This window comes from Ambystoma mexicanum, chromosome 3q (assembly GCF_040938575.1).
Source record: "Ambystoma mexicanum isolate Mex_15411 chromosome 3q, UKY_AmexF1_1, whole genome shotgun sequence".
In the NCBI taxonomy this organism is placed as follows: domain Eukaryota; kingdom Metazoa; phylum Chordata; class Amphibia; order Caudata; family Ambystomatidae; genus Ambystoma; species Ambystoma mexicanum.
Genome location: NC_090926.1, coordinates 46,307,882 through 46,327,880, shown reverse-complemented (window position 1 = coordinate 46,327,880; position 19,999 = coordinate 46,307,882).

Below are 19,999 nucleotides of genomic sequence, written 5' to 3'. Positions count from 1 at the left end.
CAACATGCACTACAAGAACATTAATATCAATAAAAGCACACGTGTCAGAGGATGCAACAAAGCAAGTGCCTTGAAATACAGTGAATGAAGGTAAATGGATACATACATGGCAGGTCACTTTGACAACACACCAGTGAATAGGCATGTTGAAGGGTGCAACATGGCTCAGAGGTGTTTGGGTGCTGTGCAGCACATGTGTAAGTCCTCTACCATCAACAGAACCCGAAATGTAGTGATTTCAATCTTGTGACATGACGGCACTGCATGGGCAAGTGCAGTCATCATGTGCAAAGTGTTTGCACTGGGTTGTATGGGTGCACTGCACCCCCCAATCCCTCCAGGGAATTGCAGGGAGACAGTGCATGGCTCTGAATGGCTGAGCACAGTACTGTGAAGTAGCAGACAGTGAATGCAGGTGTCATGTGCATCAACTGAGACAACTGAGACTACAGCAGATGAGAGGGTGACAGAAAGCAGGACACATGAGGAACCATCACAAGTACATCTATGCAGGCAGAAGACACAACACCAATCGCCTGGAAGCAGGGTTGCTGTAGCAGAGGGAGGCCTGTGCCTGACACAGACAAGGGCACCATAAACATGTGCATGATGATGAAGTGACCCTGAGTGAGCATGACATGGATGAGCAAATACCATGAGACAGATAAAATACTGGCGATGTGGTACAATGAGTAGCCTGCCACGGACCCATAGGAGCTTGCAGGAATGCAATGGTCCATGAATGATCGCTCATGTGCATTCCAAGCCTGTGCCATCTTCATGGTCCAAGTGAGACACCCTGCATCAAGGACAAAGGAGGTACCCCACAGCACAGGTATGGTAGGGTTGCACAGGGACGTGTGCCTGTACACAGGAAAGGGGAAAAGCCCATAGCAGTAGTCCAACACGGAAATCACCAGTCGCATGGTGACAGTGTGGTGGAGAGGCAAGGATGCATGCCCGTGAGGAGGAGAAGCTTGCAGGGTGACCTCACATAGCCGTCAGTCATGTGACAACCTAGGCTGAGTGTTGGCTGGAACTACACCACAGGCTACATGCAAACATGTCAGTGAGCCTGTACATGGACAGGAGAGGCTGCCGAGTGACTTGCATGTAAGTAGGGTGCATGTGGGGTGATGAGGACTGCCCCTGTGTGCAGCACATATCCTGCATGCAGACTGCATGATGACAAGCATGCATCAGTAAAGCATGGCACTCATTAATACATAGGCTGAACTGGCACTCAATCACAACACATCACACAAGCAAAACACACATGGGCTAGACACACATGCATCAAGATTCACCGGACACTGCATCATAATCCTGCATGTCTTCCACTCCCTGGATAAGTTCCTGATCGATGAACTCTGCAGGGATTTCCTCGTGCGGATTGAGTTCATCCTCCTCTGGTGGAGGCCCACTGCTAGTCACCATAAGCAGGGAGTAATCAGAGGCCCACTTTTGTTTTTCACAGCGTCAGAGGTCAGTCCAATGCTTGTAGCATTCCTGAGCTGTGTGCCTCTCATATCCCTTTGCATTCACACCATCCGCAATGAACTGCCAATGGACCTGACGCTAGGCAGGCGTAGAATGGCAACCTGCGCCCACCAGCATATTGGGGTTGTGTGCCGACACGTAATCCACAAGGAAGTCCAGCTCCACTTTATTGAAGGGCTTTTTCCTTGCCGTGCCGGAGGCCAATGCTGTGTCTGGGGTCCCAGCCTCATGGGCAGAAGCACTCTTCCTCCTCTTGGCCGGTTGTGCGGACCTGAGGGACAAATGCTACTCTGATCAGTTGGGGCAGTGGCGATGGTGGACTGGCCAATGGGAGTAGGATTTGGCATGAAGACAGAAGGCCTGGATAGTGTGATTGGCTGCTGGGTGCTGTTGCCAGGACCCAGCAGCACAACTGCCTCAGTGCCAAGGGCTGTGACCGACACAGTCCTGGCTGGCAGACTCACTGCTGGGGTGGTGTTGGCTGCATCTGCCCATGTAGCTCCCACCACCTGGCTGCTTGGGGCAGCAGATGTCAAAACTGCCCTAGGCACATGTGCCTTGGTCATAGTTACTTTGGACACACGCGGTTTGGCCTTTCTCCCCTGAAAATCTGCCTGGGAGTCTTGTGGCAAGGCAGCCTGTGCTGGATAACCTCAAGCATGGGTGGGTTGCAACAGCTGCACCTGCAGCTTCCACCACCTGGTTGCCCGTGCCAGCAGATGACATTGCCTGTGGGGTCAGATGTGCGCTGGGGAATACTGCAACAGCAGCATCTCCCTGAGGTGCTGGGGGTGGTTGCATGGCTGTCCCAGCAAGTTGCTGGACATCCTGCCCCGGTGGTACACCGTGGCCACGTCCCCCTCTGCATCCACCTTGGCCTCTCTGGACTCCCTGGCCACCCCGGCCACGTGCCCCACCATGCCCATCCTTGGGAGGTCACCCAGCCTTGCCACCCTTCCCTTTTGGTGTCCTCCCAACCATGGCACAGATGGTATGTAGCCAATGGGAGGTGCACACAACAATTGTCCTGGGCAATAGGGGTGAAGGGGGCAGGGTGGGTGATGTTAGACACACCCCTGTGTTCCCGCAAGGCTGTCTGTGACCACCGGTGATAAAAGACGGGTCACGCAACGCTCAGGCACCCCAAAAATGATATTAAACGTGCACATAACCCCGGTAGCCCGCGTGCATGTAATAAACCTTCCGCAGTATGCTGTGGCACCCAGGGACACAAAAAACACATACGCGTGGAACACACAGGCTACTCTAACCTTGAAAATGGGTGCGCCACACACAGGGGCAACCACAGTGGGAAAAATAAGCAAGCGCGACTCACCGTCTGCCTTGCGTGAAAAAGAAAAAAACACGTGTGTGTACGCATAGGCAACTGCCCCACCAAAACAAGAAGTACGAACTTTAAGCACTGTGAAGTAATCGCATGTGAACCCACAAGAAGAAGAAACACACAGGGTTGGTCTCCACAAAAAGCACATACAGCAAACTGCTGGCCCGTGCTCACCTTTAACCCGTGGAGAGGGAAACGCCCATGCGCGTAACGTTACTCGCACGCTTACGAGCTAAGGGCCTTTTCTCGGATTTCACGCAATCTCACGCTGACGTGCTGTTTTTGCACGTGCAAATTCACTCTGCATCAAGCTGGCCACGCGACAACACACGGAAGATCACGCTCCTGCCCAGAAGGCCATTTACCTGCCCCCCAGAGCCCTGGGGAGCCTCCTACGAGCCATCTGCTGCTGCCTGCCTGCCTGCTGCCAACGTGCCCTGCTATTTGCTGCCTGCATATCAGCCATCGCCAGGGGTCCAGTTGTTGTGATCACCCCTGCTGGAACAGAAGACTCCCGACTGGTGTTCCATCGCTCCACAGCCCAGCCCCAGGGCCCAGTTGCCCAACCACACCTGCCTCAGGGGTTGCCATGTCGGGACAAACTCCATCTGGGACCAGTGGCGACCCACCCCCGGCAGAGAGGCAGAGGGCTGCCAGCTTCACTGCAAAAGAAGTTGGCATCCTGGTGGATCAGGTCCTGGGGCATTATGATGCCCTCTTTGGACGACCACGCGCTGACAAGGATGGAGGGGAGAGGATCTGGTTGGACATCGTGGGTGCCTTCAACGTGGAGGGGCTGGCACCCCGCGACTTCAAACACGTCCATAAGCGCTGGGAGGACTTCAAGTCTAGGAGGCCCGGCGCCTCTTGGACGCAGTGGATGCAGTGGGGCGCTGGGTCCTGCTTTCCACCGACCAGATGAGGGTGCTGGAGCACATTCGCCCAGCGCTTCACCTCCAGATCCTCGAGAGGCAGACCCGTCTGAAGTCGAGCGGATGTGTACATGCGTTCTCATTAGACACAGTGCATGTTGAGGTGTGGCAGGAGCGTGCAGCTTGGACATATGTCTGACATGGCCCATGTATGGGTGTGTATGTGCAGGGACATAACCGTGCTGCATGTGAGTCCAGTCATGTTTGCTGCACATCAATGGTGTATGTGTTCCGATGCATGATGTACAACTGCATTTGAAGATGCACACATGTTTGCATGCCTGTGTATGTACTCAGCCATGTTTGGGTGTGACACATGGATGCTCATCCCACCTTCATCTACGTGCAGAGTGTACATATGCATGTGTCTGTTTGGTATGTCTGTTTGGTATGTGTGTGACTGTGAGATGCCATGGATGCATGTGACACAGACATGTAGGTACCCGATTGGCAGATGTGACATAGTGGACGATGATTGCACTGTGACAGGAGATTGAGATGGCCAGATGCATGTCTGTCTGGTGGTGTGTGTGCATGTGAATGGCATGCTCCATGATGCTTGTGACGTCATAGTAAATCAAAAAAGGGCAAACAGGAATTACCCTTAATATTCACTGGGCCTCATTACACGGAAGGCGGTAATGGTTAACGGCCACCGTTAATGGTAACGGTGACCGTTAACCATTACCGCCTTACTACGAGGTCCCTTAGCGGGTTGGTGCTTTAACGCCTGCTTTTTGCAGGCGTTAAAAACCAACCCGCTAAGGGACCTCGGAGCTAATTACGGCACCGCAAAATTGCGATGCCGTAATTAGCGCCTTCCCCATTCCCATAGAGCCCTATGGGGCAGAAATGGGAATGGGGAAGGGCAATGGCGGAAGGGGGATTTACCGCCCCTCCAACCTTGGAATGGGGCGGTAAATCCCCTTTCCGCCAAGGCGGTGCCGGTATTTTACCGGCATGAGCCATGGCGCTAATAGCGCCATGGCTCACCGCCTTCCGTGTAATGAGGCCCACTATCTCTACCTTTAGGGGATATCACAATATACTTAAACAAAGAGATAGGACACAAAAATAATACAGTACAAGTGTAATACTGAGACCCTACATGTATTCCTAAATAGAACACACATACTTATATCTTGAAACAATAGATCAAGTACAACCAAATACAATATATATATATAAATGTATTCATCACAATGGAAACAAATTGAAACATTAGAAAAATAGACCCATATTAAAGCACAACAATTGGTCATAAAAATACAATTCAATTATTCATTCAAACCATTCTTCATCACACATTTATACCTCATTCATAAACACAACCTTAGCAGCAGATCACAATATCATAAAGCAAATGTATTTTCAATGATGTACATAATCCTGACATGTAACATGTTTCAGTTTTTGTCGCCATACAATGGCTGAACTCTCTTCAGGGGAAAACAAACACTTCTTTATTGTAGTATTAACATTCTTTCAATGTTGTGCAGTAGGGGTACTAAGCACATCCACCAACAGATGTAGTACACACCAGCTGTAAGATATAAGGGACACAAGGGACCTAAGTACTCAGTATTCACAAAACATACACTCAACATCATTCACCATCTCTATCAAAGACGAGGAGCAGGGCCCGCACGTGAAAAAGAAGGTGAGAAAAATAGTCACCATGACCATATTGCCCAAGAGTCTGAACAGTCACCCTCAGCGTGAACCCAAATTCACAGAAGCGGGGGACTACCAATAGTCACTTCCCGGGCGACAACCAAAAATTATTTGTTCGCCTCAACCACTGTAAATGTGGTCAAATGGATGTGAGGTGCAAAAATCACCTCAGGTAAGTAGAGTAACCCATCACCAGAAGTGTGTGACAAATGAAGAAAGAGAAGGGAGAGCAGATGTCACCCAAATTTCAAAAACGCCACAGCATGGCGTAACATAGACGTTACCTGGCCAAATAAATGCCCTGTTCACAGAGTGTGATCCCACACACGGATCACATTAATGCCAGATGGTCATGTGCTATCCCGAATCACGTCAGGGTCCAAAAAGTTCACTGGGACTGGTAGCTTCAAAGGAGTTGGAGGTTCAATTGACCTGAGTGATGTCGTCTGTGATGTTTGACACTGCCACTCATGTGCTATAATTATGTGTCTAGCAGACCATTGTACGGGGTCCTGATGCCTGTGTTCTGTCTCTCCCTAACAGCAGCGTTGACTGATGAAGAGGGCGGAGACGGAGCTGTGGAGCCCAGCGGCATGGATGCCACCGCCAGCCGGAGACGCAAGGCCCTGCCCCCCTCCCAGGTAATATCTTCCGGGAGTGAGGGGACGGGTGCCGAGTCCATGGCCGCAGCTGCCGAGGGGAGGTCCAAGAGGCCAAGGTTGGATGTGGACTCCTCGGCAGAAGAAGGGGCAGGTGAGACCCCACAGGGGCATACTATGGAAGACGGCACAGAGTCATCCAGGTTGGTGGGAGGTGTGGTTGCGGAGGAGGCTGTATCAGACCCATGCATGGGGCCTGAAGCGGGTGGTTGCACTGGTGCAGTCCAGGGGCAGGGGCAGGAGGCAGCACACATCACCACGGAGGTGCCTGTGTGTAATCCTGTCCCTGATCCTGTGACTGCATCATCCTGCACCAGCAGGGATGCCTCTGTCCAGGCCTGTTTGCATACAGGGGATGTGTCTACGTCAACTGACATTCCTCTACCTGCGGACGTGGCAATCCGTGACAGGGTTGAGACTGTTCTAGTCGGTGTCGCGTTGCGCACACGGGGGATTCGGGATGATGTGCGTGGTTCCAGGCAGGACAATGCACATCATTTCGAACACCTGTGTGCCTGCGTCGACTTGCTAGGACAGGTCATTGGCACAGCGTTCCTCCGTGTGCTGGGTGCTCTTGTGACCCCCTCCTCATCTGCAGACCCTATGCGCCAGTCATCCCTTGTGCCGTCTTCCTGCTCATGTCTCACCTGGGCACTCTGTGGATCTGCCCCATCCACCGTGGCCAGGCTGGTGGAGAACACATCCCTGCCACAGTCGGGAGTCGGAGGACCAGCAGAGGTGGTCACCACAACAACTGGACCCCTGCCAATGGAGGATGTGCAGGCACCTCCGAGTAGGGCATATGCACGGTGGCACCGGGGGATTTCATCGTCCCGGAGGCCATCGTGGTGGCAGAGGCAAATGGCATTGATGCGACAGCAGGCTCGACATGGGAGGCATCAGCACTAGGGCCAACAACATCCCGGGGGTAGGCATCGGCCGACAGGCAGGAGGATCTGGAACTGAGTGTGTCTTCCGTGTGGCAGTGGTTGGGCCAGCGTATAGATGCAGAGTGGCGGCGGGCGGAGAGTGCACGGCTCACGATGGTCAGGGCAGAGAACTCCATGCGCTGGGCATTGAGGCAGGCAGCGTTCCTTGAGGGTACTCAGAGGGAGTTGGTGGAGACCATGGCGATGTCCCTGCGAGCCCTCGAGGACAGAGCCCAGGCCCACCTTCGGGACATCAACATGGAGTTCGATGATTCCCTGGCCAAAAACATTAACATCAGGAAGTGAGCCGTAGGACTAGCCCACCGCCATTGTAGATAGTTCTTTAGGTGTAAGTTTCCTTTATGTTTTTCTTTTGGAGTTATTGGACATTGCTCCACTTTTTGTAAATAGTTGGATTTTTCATGGATCTTGTATTGCTTATTTTTTTTGGGATCATGGACCCTTGTGGACATTTCTTGTAAATACTTGTATTTTTCATGGACCTTGGATTGTTTCTTTTTTTTTACATCATGGACCCGTGTGGAAATTACATGTAAATAGATGGATGTTCTGTGGATTTTCTTATTTTTTGTTCCATGAAGTAATGTTTTTTTTTTGTTTGTTTGTTCCTTGTGGATATGCAGAAGTTCTTTTTGACGATGGAACCATTTTTTCTTTTCATATTATCATAGATATCTTTTCACGTTCTGATTTTGTTTTCATTTACATTTTCATTATTTGTTTTTTCATGGCCATGATTCTTTTTCATTTTATCATTTTTATTTTATTTTTAATACATTTCATTCATGGCCAGTGTTGGTGTGGTCTGCTATTATTTGCTTGATGTATGTGTCAGTTGTCATTGGCTCAGTCATGTGTCACTGCTGTGTGCCTATGTTGCAGATGACTAGGGGTGCATGCACAAGTGCTTCTGTGATTGACGTGGGATGGGGCATGTGCTGGGGAGTGGCAACAATGATTTGTCGTCGATTTGCATTGTGGGGGTTTGCTATGGGGTTACATTTGGGTGTGCATACGATGCAGGGGTCTTTGTTGCCATCACCGGGGTGGGGGGACATGAGTCGGGGCCTGTTGGCAAGTTGTCGTCAATGGTGGGGGGGTTGGGGTGACATGAGTCGGGGCCTGCTGGCAGGTTGTTGTCACTGGTGGGAGTGGGGGGACATGAGTCCGGGCCTGATGGCAGGTTTCCGCCACTGGTGGGGGTCGGGGGACATGAGTCGGGGCTTGCTGGCAGGTTGCTGTCATTGGGGGGCTCAGTTGTGGTGTGGGATGCCTGCTGGCATGCTCACTGGTGATGGGGGGCTACGTTGTGGTGTGGGCTGCCTGCTGACATTCTCACTGGTGATGACGGGGCTCCGTTGTGGTGTGGGCTGCCTGCTGGCATGCTCACTGGTGATGGAGGCTCCGTTGTGGTGTTTTCTGCCTGATAGCATGCTCACTGGTGCTGGGGGGCTCCGTTGTGGTGTGGGCTGCTTGCAAGGTTTATTTGCGGGTGATCCGAGCACATGCAGCCTTTTTCACATGATTTGGCTGGCGCGAGTGGAGTACACGTATTTCGGGGGTGCACGTGGAGTTTTACATGCGATTGGGCTGGCGCAAGCAGGGTATGCATATTCCGGGGGTGTGTGAGGAGTTTTACATGCGATTGAGCTGGCGCGAGCAGGGTACAAGTATTACGGTGGTGCGCGTGGACTTTTACACGCGATTGGGCTGGCGTGAGTGGGGTACGCGTATTCCGGGGGTGCGCATGGAGTTTTACACACGATTTGGCTGGTGCAAGCGGGGTACCCGTATTCCGAGGGGTGCGCGAGGTACGTGTATCCCGCTCGTGCCAGCCAAATTGCATGTAAAACTCCTTGCGCACCCCTCGGAATACGTGTACCCCGCTTGCGCCAGCAAATCGCGTGCAGAAATTCCTTGCGCACCCCTTGGAATACGTGTACCCATGTTCCGAGTGGTGCGTGAGGAGTTTTAAACGCGGTTTGGCAGGCGCAAGCGGGGTACACAAGCCTTTTTTGCGCAATTTCATTGTTGTGGGGCTGTATGCTGGTCCACTGGCCTTTGCGCCATGTTGTGGATTTGTGCAGCTGTTTTTGCTGCAAAGGGCGGTGTTAGGGGCGTAACTGGTACTGCTGGATAGTTGCTGCGCCACGGCTCAATATGGATGGGGAAATCCATGAATACGCGGTGCGTGGAAATGGGATTTAGCGCACGTGGCTGGCGCACACTGGCACACACTGGCGCACGCTCCCTCTCTGCACCAGCTGCGTGCTCTTCTGCGCTGGATTCTAGGAGTTACCCCCTAAATATATTATGTTCTCCTTTGACAATAGAGCATTGGTTTCCTGAACAATTTTGCAGATTTTGAAACGAAATTAAACTTGATTGGATAGCAAGTCTGGTCCATAGATACTCTGAGTCCTGCCCCAACTTCTCACACCGTGGAATCTGTAAATACCTGCTGTATTTTGCACTTCCCTGTTCGAGCAAGCAGGATCATGACGTTATTGAACTCCCATCTGCTGGCTGGAGGAGTGTTCCATGGACACAGCCGAGAGAGAAGCTTGACAAGGGACAGGATGGATGACCGGTGGCTACTCATCTAGACTTGTTAAGATGACTACATATATGTTTGCTGTAACTAATAAACAGACTTACATTGAAGTTACCATTTGCGAGTCATCACTGCATGCATCCTTGAATAAAATATGAATTGGTGATTAGGTAAACAAGCTGCTGTGGTGGGGTCCACTGAACTACAGCCACCGCCCCAGAAGATCATCCGTCCACCCTGGAGTGGGAAATAGCAATGAACAGGGATCCGAATTGTTAACAGGGTAAGAAGGCCAACACGAAAGGTGAAGAAGCCAGTAGGGCCCGGAAAAGACGACTACAAGTACCAGTAACCAGAGCACAACAGATGACAAGGGACACAGGAAATGATTCCAGGGGGCGGGAAACATACAGGGAAGAAGAAGGTGATTCTGGTAAACAAGGTTTGGATTTGAGCAAGGACTATCTTTGACCAGCGCGGAAGTGCAGATCAGTGCCATGAGCAAAAGGTGCGATGAGCAGAGGAAGCGCCACATTACAGTAGGGTGACCAGATTTAAAAAGTAAAAAACCGGGACAGGGCAACTAACATCAAAGTAGGACTAACTCTTGAATGTGGCTGTCAAGACACTACACTTCAGTAGCGGTTGGAGGAGAAGGGGGTTTAAGTGTTACTGTTCAAATAAACACATATTATAATACCTTTATCACATACTAACACTATCTTAAGTTGTAAAATGCAACATTTCTTCTGTGTCAGATTGTGCCTGTCAACCGGAGCCGGCCTTAGGGCGGGGAGAGCCGGGTGACCATCCGGGGCGCCACGCCCCCCCAGGGCGCCATATGCCCCCACACACCAGCTCGGGGGAGTCTTTCAAGGGCTCCCCCATGCTGGCGTTGTGGGAGAAGGCGCGGCAGGCAGCCTTTTGCTGTTAAGAGCGCCCGTTACCGTACCTTGGGTGCCTTTAACAGCAAAATGCGTCATTAGTCCCCCACCACGCCAGCTCGGGGGAGTCTTTCAAGGGCTCCCCCGTGCTGGCGTTGTGGGAGAAGGCGCGGCAGGCAGCCTTTTGCTGTTAAGAGCGCCCGTTACCGTACCGTGGGTGCCTTTAACAGCAAAATGCGTCATTAGTCCCCCACCACGCCAGCTCAGGGGAGTCTTTCAAGGGCTCCCCCGAGCTGGCATGGTGGCAGAAGGCGCGGCAGCTGGCTCATTCAATGACAATGGGGTGTTAACATGGCCTATTCACACGATTACCTCCTCGCAGAGCGAGGTTTAAAAAAAAAAAAAAAAAGTGGCCCCTCCTGGCCCCGCCCCCTTCCGCCCCGCCCCCTGTTAAACAGGGGCGCCGGAGGGCGAGGGGGGGCGCCAGTTCGCCCAGGGAGCTGCTGCCCTTAAAGCCGGCCCTGCTGTCAACTATAAAGACCGACTACCAAAAACCGGGACAACTGCAGTTTCCAATGGAAACATAGGCCCTCATTCCAACCCAGACGTTAAGGGTTTAAAGGTGCCGTCGGCGCCGTTAAACCCTTAACGCCTGATTTCCACCTTAACGCCTGCTTTTAGCAGGCGTTAAGTACCAAGGCGCTAAGCGTCCTTGCCGCTAATTACGGCACCGTAATTTACGGTGCCGTAATTAGCGCCTTCCCCACTCCCATTATGCCCTATGGGGCAAAAATGGGAATGGGGAAGGGTAAATGGGTATTGGGGATTTATCACCCCACTCACCTTGGAATGGGGCGGTAAATTCGCCATCCACCATGGTGTAAACAGAGTTTACACCATGGTGGTAAATTAGGGAACTTACCACCTGGGTTGGAATGAGGGCCATAATCTTGAGAAAGGGGGACAGAGCACCAAAAACCGGGACATTCCCGGCAAAACCGGGACGTCTGCCCACCCTACATTACAGACAATATGAGACGCAAACTAAAAACTAATGGGAAAAAGCTGAAATATAATCAGGATAATGAAGCACAAAGGATGCAAGTAAATTACATTAAAACTATGACAGCGCTGACAATTGTAAAAGGCAATTCTATATTTGAATAACCGTGTCTCACACACATCAATGCAAATTATAAGAGAAGCAACTGTACGACATTATGGTCCGGAAATGCCTCAAGAGCCGAATAGTATCTTTTAAAAAAAGATATGAAACAATAGCAGAGGATGCAATTCACTCGAGCCTATTCTTACTGGAGATAATTGGGAGTGCGCATGGAAGCAGCAACGTGTTCAAGACTCAGAGGTGCGTCAAAATGTAACTGTCCCAACACATTAAAGAAAAGGACCCGAGCACGTGAGGAACGTTGCAACGTCATGAAGTATACACAATTGCAGAAAGCGCTCCGAGGAAGAATAGTAAGATGTCCAAGTGCTGCAGTGACAGGTTGGAATTCACTTGAAATGGGACCGAGATTTATAGTGAGATTAGTAAAGAGGAAACGATAAGAACTTCAAGTCGTTGCCAAAGGTACAGTTACAGGAGGAAACTGGTAGGGAATTAAAGTTAAGAAACTATTAGTGAAGCAAGATGGGAAATCAGCGATGTGTGACGGGATGTAATAAACACAGTTATGTGGGATTAATGGGGCCGTGACAAATTGTAGGATTTCAGTACATGTTTAAGGAGCAATACATACAAGTGCATAGAGATGACGGTATGTAGATGAGGCTTGTAGAATATGAAGAGGAGTTTCTTTAAAAATCAATTATGTGTCTTTGGTAAATTGGATACACACATGTGGTGAAAACAACCTGTAATTGGGCTCAATAATCAAATTATTAAAGGCAATGTGAAGCATGAAGTGATTGAACTGAATGCGCACAGGAAAAAAGGGTAAACATGCTTTGCATGAGATGTATTAAGTAGGTATGTGTGATTTAATGTATAGAATCAATAAAGATCAGATAATAGTGCACCTGTACGAATGTCGGTCAATGAACCACCAATATGTGCTACAAGCACGTTGAAAAAGGGGGCCCATGATGCACACCTGTACATGAAAATGTTCTGCGGTTGGGAGGACATTTGATGCATCGCAGGAGTAAGCCCTTTGAGCACCCTGATAAAGGGTGGCATATATGTACATCCGTGCATTGCAATGCACTATGGTTGGGAGCACAGTTGATGCATTTCGAGAGTATGTGCTTCGAGCACATTGGGAAAGGGTGGCACGTGATGCGCACCCATACATAATATTGCACTGTGGTTGGGAGCACAATTGATGCACCCTAAGGGTAGGTGCTACGAGCACGAGGAAGAATCCACAAAATGTTTTTAAATACAGTAGTTAAGGAGGAGGCAGGGTATGCGCGGTGAAGATGTTCTCTCTGTGGGTTACCTCAGACTTTACGTGAGGGAATATCTCTGTTTCAATCCACTGTTCGCTCATCCCTTTTGCTTGTTCTGGGGCAGGCAGATGGGATTGGTCACATACATCGCCACTAGGTCATAGGAGTTCCAGTCAGATCACAGCTATAAGGGTGAAAAATGTACATGGTGATATAATGTGCCTTGTTTGTTTAAATGGTATAAAGGGGAAGGATGTGTTGTTTTATGTACTTTCCTGTTTGAGCAAGCAGGCTCAGCACATGGGACTCACATCTACTGTCCGCATGAGTGTTCCATGGAAACAGTTGAGAGCGAGACCTGACAAGGGAAAGGACTGATGACCGGTGGCTACTCATATATGGCTGTTATCATGGCTACATAAGTTTGATTTGATTTGATTTATTTCTAAGTGCACTCCTGACGAAATTGATCGTATCGGGGTGCAGATGTATCACCTAGCAATAAATCAGCTGTCTAAAGGTATATCATCAATTCAACGGTTTCCACACAAGAGGTTATGCTTTGGTATAGCAGTTAACAGAGAAGATGAGTCTTTACAGCCTTTCGAAAGGTCATGAGTGTTTTTTGTTCTCGGATAGTTCTCGGGAGGATGTTCCAGAGTTTTGGACCATAAACTCCAAACCTCCGGTCTCCTTTCTTCAGATATCTAGACCGTGGTACTTGCAACAACTTCTCATCAGATGAGCGTAATTGACGGACTGGGGTATAAATCTTTATTCTATCCACCAAGTAACTTAGTGCTAGCTGATTTACACATTTAAACATGAAACACAACATTTTAAAATCAATGCATTCTTCACAGCTAGCAAGTGTAATGGCCGCCTAAGATTAGCCATAGGGGAAGATTTTGCCACCCTAAACACCAAACTGACTGCTGCATTCTGAGCTACTTGCAGTCTATGTATTTGGAATGCTGCAATTCCTGTCAGCAGAGCGTTTCCGTAGTCCAGTCAAGAGTTAACAAGGGTCTGCTATGTGTTTGCTGTAACCAATAAACAGCCTCACATTACATTTACCGTCTGTGTGCATCCTTGAATACAATATCTGTCTACTGTCACTATCATAGCTGGACTTTGCACAAGTAGGTGTTTTGTAGATTCCAGAACCCCCATCTTACAATAACAATGCAACCTATTTTCTCTCGCCATCCCTAGTCTTGGCCCAACCACCATCAAAGAGGGAATTAGGTTTACTTGAAGTCTTATCAGGCTGGTTCTACTTACACCCGATGGGAATTGATTATATATACGGGTGAAATATTTCTGGACCTGTGAACAAAGGTATAGGGCCTCATTACACGGATGGCGGTAAGGATTTACCGCTACCGGTAAAATACCGGTACCAGTAAATCCTTACCGCCTTACTATGAGGTCCCTTTGCGGGTTGGGGGATTTAACGCCTGCTTTTTGCAGGCGTTAAAATCCAACCCGCAAAGGGACCTCGGAGCTAATTACGGCACCGCAAAATTGCGGTGCCGTAATTAGCGCCTTCCCCATTCCCATAGAGCCCTATGGGGCAGAAATGGGAATGGGGAAGGGCAATGGTGGAAGGGGGATTTACCACCCCTCCAACCTTGGAATGGGGCGGTAAATCCCCTTTCCACCAAGGCGGTGTCGGTATTTAACCGGCATGAGCCATAGCGCTAATAGCGCCATGGCTCACCGCCTACCGTGTAATGAGGCCCATAATCTTTAAATGAGACATGCAAGTCCATTTCATCTTTTTTAGTTGCCCATTCGAACCTGAACAACGTTTTCTTAGTTAGCTCAGGGGTTTCCAATAATTCTCCCTCGGATGACCCAATTATTTGTGAATAGGACAGCCCTTCAGAGACAAAGGGCCTCATTACAACCCTGGCGTTAAGGGGTTAACGGCGCCGTAAAAGGCTGCGGCGCCGTTAAACCCTTAACGCCAGATTCGCACTTTAACACCTGCTTTTTGCAGGCGTTAAAGTCCAAGGCGCTAAGCGACCTTGGTACTAATTTACGGTGCTGTAATTAGCGCCTTCCCCATCCCCATTGAGCCCTATGGGCCAAAAATGGGAATGGGGAAGGGGCCATGGTGAATGGGGATTTACTGCCCCGCCAATCTTGGAATGGGGCGGTAAATCCGCCATCCACCATGGCGGAATCCGGCATGGACCATGGTGCTAATAGCACCATGGTCCAACGCCAGGGTTGTAATGAGGCCCAAAGTGTACGACCTCTACAACTGGATTGTGGTGGTAGGCGTCGTACAGGTCAACAAACAGTGAATCTTGTATTGGTAAGAGAAGTTTGTGGAATCATTGTACCCTTTTTCACCATGCGTATGACGTCATGGAAGATAGGCCCATTTGCTGCCAGGGAGTCCTAGCACTGATTTCCACATGAGACCTTCTATCTTATTAGGAAGGCTCCTAGTTGTATCATAGTTAATTCCATACCATAGGGTAGGGTTGGAATAACTTTCATTTTGTAAACATTTATGAGCGGCAAGTAAGAACGTTGGCAATAGAATGTATTGATTATTTTCATCTGGGCCCCTAAAGACTTCACCTTCTGTATCATTTGGACTCAAATATTTTAGCATTCTTCTTTTCATGAACTAGAAAGACTAGATATTTTAATGACGTAAAATCTTCCATTATTTTTCCATCTACTCTCCAGGCAAATTTTGCACACTTTACATTATTCGTAAACACCAACACTTTAGATTTTTCTACATTTATTTTCAAGTTATTTTCAACTCCGTAAGATTAAAAGATGTCCAATTTCCCATGGTGCCCAATCTGTGTTGCATTAAGCAACACCATGCCATCTGCATAAGACATCCAAGCAAGCCGTGAGTTACCACATTTTATGAGAAAGAAGTGCCATTCTTCCAACACCACACCCAGATCGGACAAGTGGAGGTTAAAGGACGTAGGCGCTAGGACACATCCCTGCCACAGACCGAGGGTAGTGCTCCCCTTGAAAGATGCCCACACTTTCTGAATCTTACTACGATTTTTATGTGTCTGTATGCAACATTAATAATATTCTCAAGAGGTCTGGGGGAATTCCCCACCTCTGCAATTTCTGCCACAGTACCGGCCTCACCTTGTTGTCTAACTCAGCTCTCAAGTCTAGAGATGTCAGGAATACCTTCAAATTCTCTTCCCGTGACACGCTTATATGGAGTAATGACAATACCAAGCCCACTAACTGATGTTCCCAAACTCTCGCCTCAAAACCGATTGTTCCTTTCTTATCCTATTTGTACCAACAGCCCAGTCTACCATATCTCTAAGGATTGAGGAGGTCAACATTTTTTCTTGAGACTTCCAGTAGTAATCGGATGATAATTAAATGGGTCTATTCTGTTGCCTTTCTTGAACACAGGTATGATATAGGAGCTGTGCCATAGCAGTGGGATTCTGTTCATATGTTTCATATCATATGTGGACGTTGACAATAATACTGAGCAATGTCTAGCTGCCTGTTTTGACAGTTAACTAGTAATAATGATTTATCCGGCGGCCAAAAATGTCCATTTGTATTCTCGTCCACTTTCCCCTCAACTTAGATGGTTATATGCCTGTAAATGACATAGGGCCTCATTACGACCCTGGCGTTAAGGGTTTAACAGCGCCGTAAAAGATGTTGGCGCCGTTAAACCCTTAAAGCCTGATTACGGGGTCCCTTTGCGGGACTCGTCCTTAACGCCTGCTTTTAGCAGGTGTTAAAGTAGGGTGCCGCAAAGGGACCTTGGTGCTAAGTACGGTGCCGCAATTTGCGGCACCGTACTTAACGCCTTCCCCATTCCCATTGAGCCCTATGAGGCAAAAATGGGGAAGGGCCCATGGTGAATGGGGAATTACCGCCCCGCCAACCTTGGAATGGGGCGGTAATTCCGCCATTCACCATGGCGGACCCCGGCATGGACCATGGTGCTAATAGCACCATGGTGTAGCGCCGGGGTCGTAATGAGGCCCATAGGGCCTCATTACGACCCAGGCGCTAATGGGTTAACGGCGCCGTAAAAGGCTGCGGTGCCGTTAACCTATTAGCGCCTAATTACGAGGTCCCTTTGCGGGACCCGACCTTAACGGCTGGTGTAGACCAGCCGTTAAAGTAGGGACCCGCAAAGGGACCTTGGTGCTAATTACGGTGCCGCAATTTGCGGCACCGTACTTAGCGCCTTCCCCATTCCCATTGAGCCCTATGGGGCAAAAATGGGAATGGGGAAGGGCCATGAAGGAAGGGGGAATTACCGCCCCGCCATCCTTGTAATGGGGTGGTAATTCCCCCTTTCTCCATGGCGGAGTCGGTAGGTTACCGGCATGGTCCATGGTTCTAATAGCACCATGGTCTTCCGCCAGAGTCGTAATGAGGCCCATAGCCTCTAGCCAAAAAAGCGTCTATTTCTTTAAACATTCTATCAACTATTCAGTCGATATGGACCTTCACAAAATCTAATCTCAAAGTTAATAATTCTACTTGTGCAATATCAAATGATTGAATCAGCTCAGAACTGGGAAAGAGTGCATAATAGAGCTGGTAAAGAGTGCATAATAGAACTGCGAAATAGTGCATAATAGAGCTGGGAAAGAGTGCATAATAGAGCTGGAAAAGAGTGCATATTAGAACTGGGAAAGAGTGCATAATAGAGCTGGGAAATAGTGCATTATAGAGCTCGGAAAAAGTGCATAATAGAGCTGGGAAAGAGTGCATAATAGAGCTGGAAAGAGTGCATAATAGAGCTGGGAAAGAGTGCATAATGGAACTGGGAAAGAGTGTGTAATAGAGCTGGGAAATAGTGCATTATAGAGCTCGGAAAAAGTGCAGAATGGAGCTGGGAAAGAGTACATAATAGAGCTGGAAAAGAGTGCATAATAGAGCTGGGAAAGAGTGCATAATAGAGCTGGTAAAGAGTGCATAATAGAGCTGGGAAGGCATGATTGATAGAGCTGTGAAAGAGTGCATAATAGGTCAAAATACAGCCTCTGTTTAAAGCACATGGATCTTCGTCCTTCCAAAAGGCTTCCATACACAAAATATCAGACCTTTCACTGAGCTTAGTCTATTGATCTAGTAAAGACACGCTTTTTAGAATTGATACAATAGGCCTCATTACACGGAAGGCGGTAAGGGTTAACGGTCACCAGTAATGGTACCGGTGACCGTTAACCCTTACCGCCTTACTACGAGGTCCCTTTGCTGGTAGGTACTATAACGCCTGCTGTTTAGCAGGCGTTAAAAACCAACCCGCAAAGGGACCAGGGTGATAATTACGGTACCGCAATTTGCGGCACCATAATTAGCGCCTTCCCCATTCCCATAGAGCCCTATGGGGCAAAAATGGGGAAGGGCAATGGGGGAAGGGGGAATTACCGCCCCGCCAATCTTGGAATAGGGCAGTAATTCCCCTTTCCACCAAGGCGGTGCCGGTTTTTTTACCGGCATGGACCAAGGTGCTAATAGCACCTTGGTCCTCCGCCTACCGTGTAATGAGGCCCAATGTCCTTTGGAGCCACAGAAACCGTCTTAATGTGGACGTCTGAACCGGCTGCGCGACCCTGCAGAATCTTGTATAAACAAAGGCTCGTTCCTTTCCAAGTTGGAGGATGTTGTAGATGCCGTGAATATTACTTCTGGTGTCGCTACAGTGGCACTTTTTACCATGTATCTTTTTCCCCTCTTGAGGTCGCCACTCTAGTTGGCGATTGAGTATGAATCGACTTCATGCTAGTCTTTTTCTTTCTGGGTTGTAATGAGGATACTGAAGCAATTACTTGTAAGGAGAGTAAACATTTGCATGATGATCAGTTTTTAGGTGGCGCTAAATAGTTTAGATTTTTTGACGTTTTCACATTTGGTGGATGAGTTGGTGAGTTTGCCCCACTTAAAGGAGCAGCTCAGCTACATATTCCTGATAGAGTTGGAGTCAGGCTCATTAGCCACTCATTCCTTACTACCCCTGAGGCCTCGACAACCCATTTTGGACTGTCCGGTGAAATCAGAATGCAAACCTCATGTTCGCTACCAGTCATATTATAATTCCTATGTTTGACATTTTTCCCTGGAGGGTTATTGATAGACCTAAGTACTATCTCAAGTTTGCGATATATTGCTGCCAAACAAGCCGAACTGAGTGCCACTGCATCTTTCAATTGATCATATAATGATTTCAACGATTATAGGACTAATGTCAATGAGGCTTTTGGCAAGGCTGTTATATTCAAGACAATTTGGGCTTCATTATAAGTTTGCCGGTCGGGAATTAAAGTGACGGTAATAACTTTTGCAGGTGGGGTGCCTGATTTACCTCTAGCTAAAAGCTGGAGGTAAATCAGTCATCCACTGGCAAAAACAGCCAGTATTACCAGCACCAGTATTACCAGTGCCGGTAAGACAGGCATTTCCCCCCATGGAGTCCATTGGACTCCATGGAATGGGGAATTACTTACCATTGCTGGCACCTTTAATTTGCGGGTAATACCGGAAGATCAGGTGCTGGTAACGGTAATGCCATTTGCCGGTATCCTGACGGTATTACCACCAGGATACCAGCAAACATGTAATGAGGCACAATGTTTTGCAGAACAAGTCAAGGTTGGATTTGAACAGGTGAGGAAAATACATTGAATTCATGCGAATTGGCCTGACCAGGCACGGCATCTGTGGGCTGATGGTTATTTCACCTTGTTTACTCATTCGTTGATGCAGGGATCACTGAATCATTGTCAAAAATTAGATTGTTGCATATATTGAAAAAAGAGGCGTCCTATGAATTGTTCGATATTGAACAGTGCATCAAAATTGGGGAACTAGGAGATGTACACTTCTCCGATACTTCTGCGTGGACCGACACAGGTCGCACCTCCTCCAGTGATTTATCCTGAACCGTCAACTGTGCTTGTTTCAAGAAGTAGTGGGTAATTATTTCTGTTTGTGCAGTGGTGGGTGTGGACACTAAGGGCCCAATTATTAGAATCCAGTTAAAGAAGTAGCACAAGCGCCGCGCATCGAGAATGAGCATGCACCACGCGTGCGCCAGCCGTGTTG